This window comes from Manacus candei, unplaced genomic scaffold (assembly GCF_025592945.1).
Source record: "Manacus candei isolate 608988 ecotype Guabito, Panama unplaced genomic scaffold, ASM2559294v1 h1tg000024l, whole genome shotgun sequence".
NCBI classification, from domain to species: domain Eukaryota; kingdom Metazoa; phylum Chordata; class Aves; order Passeriformes; family Pipridae; genus Manacus; species Manacus candei.
In genome coordinates, this window is record NW_026138072.1 from 5485944 (window position 1) to 5500144 (window position 14201).

Here is a 14201-nt window from a genome sequence, read left to right on the forward strand (position 1 = left end):
GTCTGTATTGTTTATTGTAAATATAGGTTGCATAAATTACTACTACTTAAAAGCAAAACATTAATTCCTAAGGAAAAGCATGAAGTACACACTTCCTTCCTTGAAGTGTTTTGGATAAGTAATATGCTTACATTGCCCCAAACAGCTTTTAAATTCTGTACTTCTACACACTTTTACAAAACAAAGAAATTCCTGTATTTAGTAAAAACAGTATCTGCAAATTAAGAGTATTTTCCTGGTTCGATACAATGTCAATGGGATTTCCATTTGTTTCCTGCTTGAATTTTAAGGAAGGGTTTTTCTGATAAATGCACCTTTGTTATTTCTTAGTATTACCCCAAAAAAAGTTAAGGATTTACGTTTGCCAGACCCTCATCTATGTGAGTAAACAGAAGCTCTATTCACACACCTAACCATGAAAATGCATCTGAGATGTTCTGATGTGCATATAGTTAATTTTATGTGTTATGATGTTGGACCTCACACTAAATATTTTCATTTTCTTTCTTCCTAAATTCACAGACACATAAACTATACTGCAGCCACCAAAATCAATCACAACTAACTACCATAGTGATTTCAAAACTACACTTTGCCCTGGAAAACTAGGCTAGCAAAGTAAAAATGGTTTAAAACCAGAATACTTGCATCTAATGCATACCCTTTCAGGGACACACATAGCAGGTTAAATTAGTGATACTAGGTCAGCAGCAATTTCCTGTCTCACAACCCCTTCCTCAACACAAATACAAAAAGCAAAGTTTAAATCAAGATGAGATCCAAAGAGAGGTCTGCCACTGTTCAGTGTTTTAGGCCATAAGAACAGCCTCTGTTCCAGAGGTGAGATCTCCACATTCTCCTTAAGTGCAAATAATGAAGCCAGGGCCAACCTCCCTTTTCCCATCGCACAAAGAGGGCTGAACTCCCAGCTGTGCAGTGGCATAGCTTCAGCGGGACCAGAGAAGATGGCCACATGCTGGTGGACCTGCCAGCTCCAGCCTCTCTGGCCAGGAGAGGTGGGGTGGTTTGAACCACCTTGCAGCAAGGATAGAAAGTCACCTTCACAACCAAGTGCCCTAATGATTTGTTAGGGAGCAGAACAGCATCCTAATACTCCACTAATTACTTTTTTTCCCCTTTGCAAAAAAAGAAAAAGCAATAATTTATCTCCAGGAAAGGGTCCCTGTTCAGGCTTCCCTCCTGAGCAACTGAAGTGTGAGACCTTCATGGGGGACAGGTTTCTACCACTGAACATCCTTTCCATGGACCATTTGCCCCTCAAGCAGATGCAGTGTCTGAAACATAGTTATGCAGTTTCATCCAGCATTTAACATCTTTGCACTCTGAGGCAAGGAAGAGACATACAGACCTACATTTTAAAAATTTACTTTTAAAACAGTATAAACACATTCTATTTTCACAGAAATATTATAGACTATCCAGACAGTTTGCTGCCTCTTGTTCTCCGATACCTGAATGTACCTGGGAATCCGATCAAGAAATTAATGCACAGCAAAGATGTCTCACATGCAACCACTGCCTGCTTTTTCAAAGCTTTTATTTTGCTTTCCAACCAGTCTCCTTCATCTGTGTTTCACCCCTCAGTTACAATATCTCTGCTCCCTCCACAGCTGTTCTGTCTCTCCACTCTGGTAACTCTTCCTCCACAACCCACTCCACCACAATTTTTAAATGGCTGTACCAGTGGCTCTTATCTTTGTTCCCCTTCCTGTGGAAACTAAAATTTCGGGAAACTATGCCTCCAAACAGCAGCAAAGGAATCTAGTTTTATCTAGTGTGCAATCCTTCCTTCGTTCTGCCTACTAGGAGCAGCTGGATTCAGCAACTTACCTACTTGCAGACTTCCACCCCAGTCCTCTCGCAGAATCAACATATGTAAAAATAGTTACAAAGTTTTCTAATGTAATCTTTAAATTGCACATAGACAAATACCCTAATGATATGTAAACTTTACTGACCAATTTTAAATCTTAATAGTTTCACAATTACTATAAAAAGAGGGAGGATACATGTTGCTCTTTACTTTCATCGCATCTGTTCAAATGTTCAAATGTATGTTCAGAAAACAAAGGGCTTAGCTAAAGTATACATTTTCTAGAGAATTATTTTTAGCTTGCTTAACGTTGAAGGAATTCACTACAAGCTTTCCACAGCATGGAACAACGTTCCCACCAGTCTCTCTGTTACAAATTAATGAAAAGCTGACTGCTCATTCTGTGCCGAAAGGCATCTACCATGCATCACAAATTTAATTCATGGGCACTGAGGAGCAGATCAGGGTACAACCTTCTCCAAACAGTCCAAAGGAAGTTCTCCACATTTATTGCAGCAAGATGATATCTTGAGCCTTCAACACAATTAATTCTCATGTACTCTCCTCTTTCTGTCATTACCAGACTTCTCCAAAAGCATCACATATTCAGAAAAAAATTGACAGGCTCTCTGATCCTCTTTAAAGCACAGTATGCAAGACAATCACATGTATTTTTAACAGCCACACTCCACCACTGCAATGTCACGTTGAGTTTGAAGAAAAGAACGAGACTCAAGTATTTGCAAATTGCATCAAAAAGACTCAGCAGTGATCTTTCCATTAAAAACCCTACTCTAAACAAAACCTATGAAGCATTTAGCTGTGTATTTTGGAACAATGCCTAGAAACAAGACTACAAAGATCCCCCCACCCAAACCACTGCTGACTGGTATTTATCAACACAAAGCAAATATAAAATTATGAATATGAAATCACTTGGCTACACAAAAAAACCCGCAAACTCTAGAGTAACAACAAAAATGTTATATATTCTAAATAAGTTTTAAAAGTGCTAAGTAGTGCTTTAATTCAACTCCTCCTGTTTATGTCAGTGTGAATAACTTTAAGTTATTACTGAATGACTGAATTCTGAAACACAAAAAAATATTTATATACTTTTTTAGTACTACAATGAATTTGATCTACTGGGCCTTGTCAGTCAGAATTTTCTGTTTCTAAAGAAAAGGAACATTTTTACAATTTAAAATGAGAAGAGCCAATGGATTGTAATAATCTAACTTAAACATAGTGTGAATTATTAGATAATAGTACAAGCTATTTATTTTTAAAAAACATGTTTTAGCTCATCATTTATGATCACTGGGTTAGAAAGCATAAGCCTACCTAAACCAAACCTATGGTTTGTTTTTGACCTCTGTAACTCAAAACAACATTGACAAATGTGCAGAGGAAAGACCAATAAAACATTTCCCCTTAATTTTAAGTTTAGTATTTCATAGAAGGCCACATATTTGTCCCACCTTTTGCCTGCCAATCTGGTCTATTCTGCTCTCTGGCAGTCTTTCCCTAAAGTTCTTCAAGGTAAGAAGCTCCAAGACAACAGTTGAAGATGATTACATGGTCAGTACAATGGAGTTGTAGACAAGCACATACATAGTATCTTTCATGTAGCCTAGCACACAGTAAGGACAGATGAGTCATCCATCCAATCCTTCTCACCACTAAGGCTCCCAATACAATATATGAAGAAATCAGTCAAAACAAAGAGAGCTATTGCATCAAGTTTTGGAGGAGCGAAGTCTGAATTATTTTAGTTAAAATTTATTGTGTTTGTCTGCTAATGGAAAACTTGCATCTGAAATAAACCCTTATATGGTAAAGAATTCCTTAGCTATGGAAAACTAATTAAAGCAAGCAGATCCATGAGCTCTGCTATTAATGAAGCTTACTCTTGTCAGATTTGTGCTTCACAGTTGATCAAGATTTCTGACAGGATCTTTTATAGTCCCTCCTCCAACTGGCCCCCTATTTTTGAAAATAAGAAGTACTTCAATAGCTTCTCCCACCATCCACCACCTCATGCTCAATACACATTCAGCAGCACTGCAATGTCCAGCCCTTCCCACTACACCCAGCTCCCTAATCCTCCATACTGCATAGTGCTAATACACAAACCAAACCTGCCACAACATACACCCAAACTGTCCTTTTCACCATTGTATGCCAATACACTCTCACTCCTTTGTGCAAGCCATAAAGGTGTAGCACAGCTAACCCCCCAGCTTATGCCATAACAGGGCATTTGATAAACAAACACATATGGCTTGGTGATGGGCAATGAGAGAGACAAAATGGGACAGCCAGAGCACTTGGAGAGAATCCACTTACAGGTTCAGCAGACTGGGTCACAGTTCAGATCCAATACATGATCAGGTATGGATCATGTATGGTTTTCTTTGGAATGAAAAGCATTTGAGTTTTTTTAATTCTAAAGTAATTTTGTACCTATTTAACTGAAATTTGTCTAACTGAATTTGTTTCTCAGCCTCAACAGTTATTTGTCTACATGCTTTTTGAACAAAGTAAAATGCTATAGTAAGATTGCCTTCATTATTCTGAAATTTTTACATAAAAATAAAAGAAGAAACCATAAAAAACCCTGCAGCTATTACATGTGTTTTTAGCAAACAAAAATGCCTGCGAAAATATTTTTTATTAAATAACAGTAGCCACCATTAATGACTATGTACACAAAGGGAGGAACTTCAGTATTATACTACTTTGGAAATCATCATAATTTTCAAACTACAATCTGGTTCCTCCTTAATTAATATATGTAATTTAACCCATAATTCATAGAACCATTAACAATAATTAAAGAAATCTTAACTCAGTTTTAGTGACAGTAAAGTAGAAAAAAATCAGTGTGTTCCCCACCAAGTGGATGGTGGTGCTTTTGCAGTGTTGTAAGATTGACTCTTGCATCAGAACACTGTCAAACTTTCCAAGACCAAAGCAACTGGAAGTCTTCAGCAAAGAAGAAAAATCACCAAGGAGAAGAATGCAGAGGCTGGCAGAATGACTGATGTGTGGAAAAGTCAACAAGAAACCATTTCTCCTTATTTATTACAGATCTGTAATAAATGAGGAAATGCTTTTTCTTCACAATGTATACCTGAATTATGGAATCATTGCAGCAAGACACTGAACACACACGAATGGACACAAAAGAAATCCCTAAATTCCTGAATGACAGACCCACTGATGGTTATTTAAAACACAAATGCCTGGCTTCAACCTTTAGCTAAGGAGGTCCCTAAACCATCTAATTAAGGGACCTAGCCATGGGAAAGAATTACTACATATACTTCAGGCATTTCTTACATTTTTCCCCCCAAGCATCTTTACTAACTGCCTTTGGAAAGAGTATGGAACTAAATGGACACTTGGCCTGACTAGAACACAGCTAGTCATCTGTTCTCATGAAATAAAGGCAGACATGCCAAATACCAGATGAAGGCAGACAAAGCAACACGAACAAAATGTATGCAGACATTAGACTCTTAATTCTCTCCCACTTCACAAACAGCATTAATCACTACTCCTGCAAGCAGCATGGCATAATATAAGACACAACAGATTTAGACAGTTATGTGTAATTATTGTGAGAAATAAAAATTACAAATAAAAAAATTAATTTTCTTCTCCAATATGTGTGATTTTATTTTCTGCTGGGAAACAAGCCATGATCCACAGCCAACTATTAAACAGGAAAACAAATTAGGTATACTCAGTTTTAAAAGCCAAGGTTGTATTCTACAAAGCAGTTAAGTGTTAGTCCACTTTTAGAAAGCTTTTTCTAATTCAGTGGAAAAAAGAGGGGACAGGTGACCCTGCACTGAGAAATGCGCAAGCACAGTACAGAGATCCCAGAATAAGCAGTAAGAAGTCATTTAGGCCAAGATTTCTGTTCCCTTCATGTTTAAAATGTTGCTTTCAAACTAATTACCTGTTAAATTTCCATCAGGATCAACAGTCCCTTCAGATTTATCCAGAAATCTGTAAATCAGCCAATCAAGTGCAGGAATGTGGTGACTTTGGGGGTGTTTTAGGGATTTGTTAGGGTTTCTTTAGCGGTATGGTTATTTATTGTATAAGAGATACTGCAAGAAGAATCAGGTGTGGAGGAACTTTTCAAAACTTCTAAATATGAGGGTGATATTAAATCTGACGTCTTTTCTGTGGGGAAAACAACAAACCCATCAAGATATAATTTTGTCATCACCTATTCATAACGAAATAGGATTTTGCTCTTTTAGACAGAGCTTGCTGCCCAGATTCTATTCACTGCTATGCTCAATAGCCACCAAAAATGACAATAGCACTTCAGCCTGGAAACCTAGTGTGACTCAGATGCCTATGGCTAGCAACTGAGATTCTCTGATCTCCATTTACGTGACATGTGAGAACCTGTCCCTTCTATTAAACCAAATGAAATAAGTTATTGAGAAAATGTAGAGGGATAAACCACGTAATAGACACAGGGTATTAGGCAGCTGCCACAGAAACTAGTATATCTAATATTTTTCTATTATCCACCGGAAGTCATACTACCATTTTTTTTCTGCCCTCCTCTAGTGGAAGACAATATCTCCTATAAAGTTTTTCACTTTTCGTAAGATGTCTCCCACAAATCTTGGGTTTTCCCTGTGAGACTAAAGGAAGTTGATCCTTGATAATCTTTTTAAGGTTATAGTATGAAAGTGCTTTATAGCAGCTGCTGTACAGAGTCCTCTACCTGAGACCTCAGCAGTGCTAAACAGAAAATAACAGCTATGTCCTCTTACATGAGACATTCCTTAACTATACATCTCAGATGTATAAACAAATGTATTTGTCCTTCAACTAACTATAAACCCCAGATTTTCACTAGCTAGACTACTTTAGGTTTTTATTCCTCTTCCAACAAGTCTGCAAAACATCACAAGTTGGAAGTTCAACTCATTGTGTTTGGATTGTCTCTCCAAATTGCCAAAACAACTGCTTTTCAACCATCCTTTTTGCCATGTGAGACCCACTTAAATTTTCCAGTTGAGGCACAGGACCCTGTGTAGAGAATTTAGACCTAGTGATAATACACTTGCTTTTGTTAGTTACCTATCATGACTCCTTATAAGCAACCAGTAATCATTTACTACATTTTCTGTACTCCACTAGCCAAGTACCTAATAAAAATACAGAACAAAACCAGAACATACAGACCCCTCTGAAATGCCTTCTCAGTTGTCAATAAACCATTAAGGTCAGTTGGAGAGCTTTTCTCAACCACTTGTGTGTTCACTTTACAACTATTTAATGTGGAGTTCCCCACCATTTTCTATGAGTGATGCGAGACAGTCAAGAATATCACACACAGTCACTGCAGGAAAAAAGTAACAAAGTCGGGATACCTCATCTGTTTGCTGCACATTTTTTTATCTACTAGGCTAGCTGTACTGCCAAGCAAGGAAATTAAAATTGCCTGACACAGTCGGCACTTGATAAATCTATACTGGTTGCTTATCAATTTTATTATTCCAGAGGTGCTTATAAAGCAACTGTTTAATAACTTGTTAAAAAAATGTGAGGCGATTAAGGTTTCATTGACCAGCTTGTAATTCCTTTCCTCCTTCAGGTTTTATTGATTAGCTTAAAATTCCCTTCATTTTCTCCAGCACCTTTAGAATATATATATATATATATATATATATATATATATAAGAAAAGGGAAAGAAGTAGGGAGTGTTGGTTTACATTTGCCCTTCCCCAGCTTTCTGAAGAGTCTCCTCCTGCTCTCCCAAAGACTCTCTGAAGATTCAGACTAAAGTACCTGACAAAGAGAAGAATGATAATGCTGAGTTTTCAGTTTAGCAATCTTCCAGTTCTTACCCGAGCACAGTAAGCTATTAAAATCAGTGAAAGCAAAAGGTAAGGAGATGACATGGGAGCTGAAATAGGAGAGAGGGGAAAGTAATGAGAAGTGGAGTTTACTAAGAGTGACTCCTGGCCATCTAGATTAAAAAAAAAAACAACAAAACAACCCCCTCACACACACAAAAAAAAACCCCACACAAAAAACCCCCAACAACAAACCAAAACAGACAAACAAACAAACAACACTAGTTTGAACCACTGATAGGCCCTCAGGTAGCAAATGTTTGTGGTTGGCTGTTTTTTTTTTCTTTTAAATAAAGATAGTAAATAAATAGTCTAAGCCACAAACCTTATCGATTAGCTTCAATAGCCTATTCAGGGGCAATAAAACAGACTGGTTCAATAGAAGTTTAACAAAACACTTCTGTACAACTTAGCAAAGCCCTCTGGCCTAATTTGGTAGGTGGAGTTCTACTGAGGTGTTGCTTTCAGCTGCACTGCTGGTAAAGTCCAGGAAGCCGATGCCTCCATTGTTCTGGTTCAAGGTGCTCCTTATTGCTAGGTAGGAGTCTATGCTGTGAATGGAAATCGCCGGCCGGCTCTCAATTGCAGTCTGCACTGTAACTTTCCTGTCAAGTTTTCCCAAAATGTAAATGCCTAAAAAGGCCTGTAGTTAAGAAATTCTCCATAATACTGGGAGGCAGCTCACCCTGTCATGGGCAGAAAAGACACAAGCCATTCTGGCACGGGGAATACAGGAGGAATAGCAAGAAGGCAATCTTTTTCTCTGTACCTGCCTTGAAGTAAATGGAAATGTAAGGTTACCTAGAAAGTAGGCTGACTGGATTCAGCACATGAAGAAGACACGACTCCACTAATATGTGTTGTTACACACTGATCAGTTAAAGCGGCCTGCTGGTACTGCCAGAAAAAACACTATCATGTGTGCACTAGCTTAAATAATTTAACTATAAAAGGTCACACTAATCCAGGCACATCAAAAAGTGCTTCTCTCTCTCTCTCTCTCTCTCTCTCTCTCTCCTTTTTTTAATAAAAAAATTAAAAAGAAGGAAGCTTTTTAAAGAAAAATAAAACCAAGAGCAAGAGACACCAATCAAAAAAGTGGGTCCTCAGTTAACACATATAATTTCTGGCATTTACGCACTTCGGTTCCATTCTACATCGATGCTAGCTGCCATGACAGATGCTGGATTAGATTAATACACATATTGTAGCTCCAAATCTATTTGTAGCCAGAAAGTATAATACTTTTACCAGTATCCAATTCATCAGTAAAATAACCATATTTATATTTTTAGCTTGATCAGCTTGGAGCCCGTAATATCAATTGTGCACAGTTACTGCTAAATTTCAATTTGCTATGTTCATGGGACTTGAGCAAGTACAAGGCCTCACACCTTCTGTATTTGGCTATACAGTGATGTGTCTCATCAGACAGTAGATCAATAGAGCAGTTAAAAGACTTATCCAAAATCCATTTAGAAGAACTGAAATGAATATTAACATGCTATAGAGAATCACAATAATGTATATGGATGAAGGAGGACTCATTTCTTAACCCTTACTCCTGACAAATGTCCACATTTCATTAATTAAATTCAGAACTGAAATACTTGTTTTGGTTTTTTTTTTGTCAGTGGTAACTATTTATACCTTATCATTCAGTCTTAAAAAAGACTTGGCTGAAATCAACTCTGTCTTTAACATGACATCTGACTCATCCAGAAACACAGCTGGCAAGGATTCTTGATCGACACTGGCAATCATCAATTTAGGTAAGCAGCAATCCTTCCTTTGGGATGTGGATCAAAATTATACTGAATACTGGACGTCAAATACACTGTGTTGAATTGAACTAATTCTTTTTGATTTATAAAGTTACATATTAGCAGAAAGAAATCAATTTTCACAGAACATGGCAGTTGAAGGAACTGGATTGGACAGTCTCATAATTTAAGAAAAAGAAAGACACTGGCTGAAATAAAAACATAAGATATATTTATTACCCAATTAACATATATTTATGCTACATATTAAGACGTGCCCACATAATTAAAAAACTAATTAACGTGTTTCTGATGACATATTAATTCACATCATGTCTTTCTGAATTGGATACCTTCCCCTCCCAACATCTCAACCAATTCAGTCTCAGAATCTCCATACTTTTCAGGATTCCATGTCTTTGTACTGGTTTTCTATGTGACTACACTAACTTGTTTTATCTAAGGCAAAGAAAAATATCCACTACATATGTATGTATATATGTTATATCCCTAGAAAAATAAACTAAAACCTGATAGCTCCCATTTAGAAAAACAACCCATTTGCCTTCAAAAAGAAGAAAGGAATTTACTTTTGATGATTTCACAATATAGCCTGGCACCATAAATTTCATTTTTTTTTTCTATTTATGTTCTTCTTCCCTCTTGAAGGACTAGGGCAAGCTCTATTATGAATGGATTCAGAAACTACAAGTCAGCCAAAAGTCGCAGATCTCTCAGGATAGACATGTCCATCTGTCATTTCACAGCAGGAGAACAATAGCAGTTTTAATATAGACACAACAAGCTCATACAGTCCTTGCACAGCCAGCCAGAAAATCTGCCATAGCTGATAGCCAGCTGCCTTTGAAACTCCAGACAGATGTTCCTGTGTAACACCAGGATCAATTGCCGCTTTCTTGTTTCTGTATTTTCAAATTCCTCGGGCTTTTTTTTATAGCAACCAAAATACAGTCAGTATACTCCTTGAAATCTCTACAGAGCTTTGGGAAAATCAGATTTCAGAAGACAGAACCAAAGACATAGAAGCATACAGTACACTATTCTTTAATCTGAAATTTTTCTACTCTTGGGGCCCATTTTAAAAGTAGGTTATCCATAAAGCTTGAAAAAGACTGTGATTGTATTTGTATAATGATTTTCTAGAGCTTTGCTCAACAGCTTTCAATTATCTTCACCACGGATCTGTTTAACAGCATATTGCATTGCTTTTCTACTGTCGAAAAAAATCCACTTTGATTTTTTTCATTATTTATTTAATATCTGTAGATCTTGAAAACAAAAGTTATAGACAGAAAAGGAATCATTAGTAAAACACTAACCTAACCTTTGAGGGGCGAGGCAGAAAAAACTGACAAACCATTGGTTGCAGTTCAAGTAAGAGAAAGTGTTACTGATAACACTCAACGAATTTACATGTCTAAAAATAATCTTCCTAGGCCCATCTGTTAAACTTCTGTTCCACTAGTATATGGTGAGTTTTTTTCCCAGTGAGTCTCATTGGGTTTTGATTACAGCAAATTTGCAACACTGGCTCCTTTACAGTTCTTACATTTTCCAGAAGTAAACAAATGGTTCATTTTAAACAACAGAATAGTGCCTATGTCCTACTGTGAATACTACACTTGAATTCCAAAGTTTCATTTCAAAATTTATCTGTGTCTTTCAAATATTTCTGGAAATTTTACAGGCACTGGATGTAAAGTTCTCCTTACCATAATCAATACCCTTTTTCAAACTATAAAGCAAACTCTTTTTCTTATAATTTTTCACAAAGATGCAGTTCAGTCTCACCTAACTGGCAAGGGCAATTAAGCATGCATCAGCTCTTAGTCCTTTAAAGTTTGCTGGATAGAAACAGTACATAAAACTTAAATAATGATATCTTAAATATCAAGATAGATTATGTATGTCACAGCAGGGGAAAAAAAGGCAAGGAAAACTCTTTTAGAGGGGCTTTGTTCTAGGTTAGTTTTTGGATGGCAGGGGTTGTTTGTTTTCTCATGTGTATTGAAGCTTGGAATAGCCTGAAGCCATGAAGAACACAAATTAAGCAAGAGTAAGAGTGCAGCTGGAAAAGTCAAAAGGTAACATCGAATTGAATTCCTCACCATTAAGCAATGTAAGAAGAGTTAAACCTGCCACAAAGGAAAATTAAGTCTGAAATACCTGCTTTTCACTTGCATCCAGATCTGTTAACATGGCTGGTCATTTTCCTTGTATATCACCACTTTTTCTGAAGTTGTTATACTACATTACCCTTGTATTTTCCAGTAAGTAGTGCTTTCCTAAATAACAGATTATTTTAAACACATATCAATTAATTTCTCATTCTGCAAAATAGGCTATATTCTATGTAGTAGCAATTCAAACTCTAAAGTGTCAATTTCCATTTCTTAGCAAGATTAGCTAAGCTGACTTAGTTGATCCTGTAAAGAAAATAAAATTTCTGGTAAACATTAAAGTTTTCTTTCTTTTTTTTCCTTACATCAAGGTCCACAGATCCATTAGAATAGGACTTCTGCTTCCAGGAAGCAGATCAGAGTCAGGAAGAGTCTGCTTCTCCAGGAAACAGAGCAGAGTGTTCCAGTGTGGATATACAGTACACTGTAATGGAGCATTCCTCTCCTTCATGTGCTCTTTTCACCTCTGCTTTTCTCATTCTCCTGTGCTCCCTCAGATATTTGATATACTGGTAACATCTGCAATAAATAAGGACCAACATAAAAAAACAAAAGCACACAGTATTCAACTAGCACTTGACAGACAATTTACTTGAAGTGTACAACTGTTCAGGGTTGAAAATTCCTAAAGGACTAAATATTAAAATGAAGGAGAAACAATTTTGAAATACATACAGAAGAGTTAATGGCCATGGCAGTTATAGGGAATGGTTTCATGATACAGAAACAATTATTTTTCCTAAGAAAGTTCTTAAATTCAAATAAAATCTCCCAGTGCAGACTCAGTAAACCTCAAGATACAGCAAGACATTTTAATATAGTGTTGGGAGAAATGAAGTCACAATCTGTAAACTGCAGGGATGAAATAAAATTTGTACCTTAAAGAACCATTTAATGCTAGGAACCTTGCAGAGAACACTTCTCCGACATGTGTTAATATCATCAATATAATGCCATCATAAACTTTTGCCCAAACTTGCACAAAAAGCCATTAAGGTTATACTTCACATGTTTAAGATGATATTTAACTGCTGCATTTTACATACACCAGTACAACACTTGCTGACATCTTTCTGAAGCCTAGCTCAGCAATGTACCACATCATCAAAACACTCCTTTTAATTCCACACAAACCCAGACGCAAGCCTGCTATTCACCAGGAAACTCCCTCTGCCAAGGTGCATTTGCAAAGCTTTCGAGTTTTGTTAAACAAACCAAAGAGCCAGCAGTTTTCCAGATAGAAATGTATAAAAAAAGTGTCAGGGCCACTCTCTCAGTCCTATCTTTTTTTCCATTATGGGTGATCACTGAAATTACAAGTAAAATTAAAAAAACCCACCCAAATGCATCCTTAAAGCAAACAAACAAAAAAACCCACCAAAAAACCCTAGCAATTCCCACTGTGTCCTCACATATTGGCTGGCAGAATGGGAGTTTTACTGCTAGTTTCCAGATGTAAAGAGACAGATCACAAACCCACTGGCAGGACTCATGAACTGCTACGCATTTCCTCCGAGCAGTGAGAGCCTGCCAGCATGGTCACACAAGCGCTGGTCCATCTTCCTTCATGTAAACACAAGAAGTCCACGGACAGTTCACAAAGCAACGGGAAACTCTTATTCCCCTGGAACAGGGGAATCGTTCTGCAGGTCAGGCATAAGAACAGCTTTCATAACAAATACAGATGTACTCACCAGCACATGCTGGCTATTTATGCAGGCAGGAGCAGTGCGACACCTGAGGGAGCGGCATGTAAATGGAGCAGACCCTCAAATGCCCTTTGCCTCAGCCAAATCAGGAAGATTCCTTCAAACAGAAATTGCTCTTTACTGCAAAAAGATATGGAAGTGCATGATCCTCACAGCAGATGAGGACATAGAAAGGAGACATCCAGAGCCACCAGATAAGTAACTCAACCACTGTAACTCAACCAATCTGCCTCTGCAAGACAGCAAATACTTTGACAAGTATCAGGAGCAGCTAGGCTTTGTTTCTGTGATATCACTTAAATCCTCACTGCTGACAACTGTGTCTTCCATTTATGTTTTTTTGGGCATAGCCTTGTACCTGGAAACACTCAGCATGGCCAGTGCCACGTCTCCCAGTCACTCCTCAATCCAGAGTACTACGTACAGGGGCTGCAGCACCATGTCTCTCTTCATTGCATAAAGCATTACTTTGATTTCCAGGAACAGACCAGTTTATTTTACTCTTTCCAAAACTAACATACTGCTACTGTAATCCTGGAAAAAGAGATACCCAGGGGAGAATCAAACAGTAACAACAGAAGTTGTGAAAACAAAATGGCTTCCTTCCATCTACAAAACACAACCGCTGAGGAGGGTAATGGGGCAATGCTTTGAACAGGAATTTCCGCATCAAGAATTTATTTAGACGTGTCAGACAGACAGTGCCCTGCTGTGCTTGTCCACAATTATCTGGAAGTAGAAGTAAAATGGGGAGAAGATTGCAAAGCTTTGATCTGAAGCAGAGCAAGGCCAGTTC

General features: G+C 37.5%; 1 protein-coding gene across 2 annotated transcripts in view; it reads right to left on the bottom strand.

Annotated features, from left to right (window-relative positions):
* Positions 1 to 14201, bottom strand: part of LHFPL2 (LHFPL tetraspan subfamily member 2) — a 125516-nt gene that overhangs the window by 82526 nt on the left and 28789 nt on the right. The window lies entirely within an intron of this gene.